This window comes from Rhinolophus sinicus, linkage group LG09 (genome assembly GCF_036562045.2).
Source record: "Rhinolophus sinicus isolate RSC01 linkage group LG09, ASM3656204v1, whole genome shotgun sequence".
In the NCBI taxonomy this organism is placed as follows: Eukaryota; Metazoa; Chordata; class Mammalia; order Chiroptera; family Rhinolophidae; genus Rhinolophus; species Rhinolophus sinicus.
This window is the reverse complement of record NC_133758.1, coordinates 87,822,852-87,825,386: the sequence shown is the minus strand read 5'-3', so window position 1 is coordinate 87,825,386 and position 2,535 is coordinate 87,822,852. Positions and strand designations below refer to the sequence as shown.

General features: G+C 39.4%; 1 pseudogene; it reads right to left on the bottom strand.

The window, feature by feature from the left end:
- Positions 1-341: 341 nt before the first annotated feature.
- On the bottom strand, positions 342-2,196 carry LOC109446443 (thymosin beta-4; annotated as a pseudogene).
- Positions 2,197-2,535: the final 339 nt, after the last annotated feature.

Sequence of the window (2,535 nt, the reverse complement as noted above, 5' to 3'; positions counted from 1 at the left end):
TCATTTAAACAACAACAATAAAATAGAATTCTGATTAAAATCGCATTTTACAGTCTGCAGGACACTTTGGAGCAGCTTGGTTTTTACTTGAAAATCACTGTGATCCCACCCAGCTGCTTTTTCGCCAACGTGAAAGTAGTCTTCCTTCCCTACCAGTCAGACCTGCCTGGAGAAGTAAGTTTTCCCATCAGTAGTTCTCGATTCTTTGATGTGAGAAGGAACAGCACAGCCATTTTAATCGAATCCAACCTCCTTGCATCTTAACAAAGTTAAATGGCTAAAAGAGGTCATAAAAAGCCAATGCTTGTGGCGTGTATAGGGCCTATTGGCTGCACGCCTGCTTAGGCTTCGCCTGTTTGCTTCTCCATTTCAGCCATTTTTTTGGAAGGCAGTGGATTTTTCCCTTGCATTTCAGCCTTCTTCAGTTCGGGTTTATCGAATTGCTCAATCTCAGCCAGATTGGGTTTGTCAGAGGTAGTTGCAGGGAAAGCAGGTAAGCAGAGTCCAGTTTGCGAGTCTCGTTTGACTTTTAAGCACCTACAGGTCAGCTGAAAAATTGGGGAGAACAGAAATTAACAATCTTTGGCAGTTTGAGATAATGAGCTGTATTTACTTCCTTCCTTACAAGTGAGACTGACTCTATACGTGGTACAGCATATATGTATAGTTGTGTAATCACCACAGTTTGTGTGTTTTTTTTCATTTTCTTAACAATTGTGCATCTCTTCATCTTCAAATTCATAGTTGGGGTTTTAGCTCAATTGACACTTTTCAGCCACAAAATGAAGTGCATGTACTCTTGTTCTCCTCATGGAACATGACTAATGGAAACACAGACAACAGGTCTTGCTCATACCAAGCCTCAGCAACCCACTTGATTTGCTCCCACGTGGACAGGAAGGAGAAATAGAGGGAAGGTTACCATGACAGCATTAAATTCTAACCTCCTGGGGTCTGGTGATGATTGAAAAGCAACACTCTAAAAAAGCAACATTCATAAAAAGGAAGCCATTGTGCTGTACACTTTAAACTTAGTGCTGTGTATCTGTTGTAATCTCAATAAAACTGAAAGAAAAACTCTTTGCCAAAACTTTACGAAGTTATTAACTTTTAAAACCAAAATAAACCTGTCAATGAATATTTCTTCCCGTGAAAGAAAAAGAAATTCTCAAGGTCATTGAAAATCTCACATACAAATATTTTTCATAAGAAGAGAGTAAGCGATAAGGCAATTATAGAATAAACCAAAAAAGAACAAGAAAATAAATGTTATCTTACTGATGCTTCTGCATTGGAAAAATATGTATATAGTCATAATAATATAAACTTTTTTTTTATTTTTAACTTCTAGAACAATGTATTGACAGAACACAGGAGACCACATGATGGTTACAAAATGGCAAACATGATTTATCTATCTTGACAGTACAAAGTTAAGAGTAAGTATGATAGAAGTTAAGGGGAAAGGTGGAATGGAGAAGTGAGAAGACTAGGATAGCCAATAGCTTAACATACCAAGTGGCAAATTAAAAAATGCTATCTGTAGTGGGTAGACCAAGGAATCCAAGTAGTATCTAGTAGCCAACAAAGAAAAGAGAAAGTCATACAAATTGACACCATTAGAGAAGGGGAGGTGGGTGATTGTAAAGTGACATAAATTTTCATCTGTCATATCAGAAAGTTAATGGAAAATATCGAGAATTGATAAAACAAAGAGCTCATGAAGCATATTGTTTAGAGAAATACCAGGAGCACTGGAACAAACTCTACGGGCTAAATGTGATGTCAGAAAAAAATGGGGCTGGAGACTGTTACCTGCAACTAACATGACTACATTTATGACTTTAACAAACAAATATTAAACATTGGTCTTGAAAAAGAAATGTTACAGAAAATATTCCTTTAAGTCCCCTCGTACTTTGTGTGTGTGTGTGTGTGTAGAGGTGCATTGAGTTATTCAGCTTTTTTTTTTTACACATGTTTATATGGGTTTGGAAAGATGGTGTATGTCTAAGTGGTCATAAGAAGAGCAGGTTGTACTTTTTTTCATTATGATACAAAAATGACCAGGAAGGGCAAGCAACAACCCTGAGGGTCTCCGTACCTAGAGGTGTCGTGATGAGGAACAGCAGCGGATGAGAGTGCAGACAGCTCGGCCAGCCCAAGGTGAATGGGCGTCACCGGCAGGATGCACATGAGGGGAGTTATTCCTCAGACAATGTCAGTGAGGCCTGGTGACAACTGCAGGCAACCCTCCCAACCTCCGCGGCATAGATGCAATACCAGGAAGCAGTTTTTCCCTGATGGAAGTGGGAGAGAGCACTGAATGGATGGAGAACACCTGGAATCAATTAAATAGCTGCTTCTGTCATTGGGTGGAATGAGGAGTTGAAATAGAGATTAAGCTGAGTTAAAGAAAATGGAATTTCTGATACATTCATGTGAGGCCAGATAGGGAAGTAGGAGTTGGGGCTAGCGTGGCTCCAGAGTACTGCTCTTAACCAAACAGACACTACTGCACTGGGGAGGACAGAG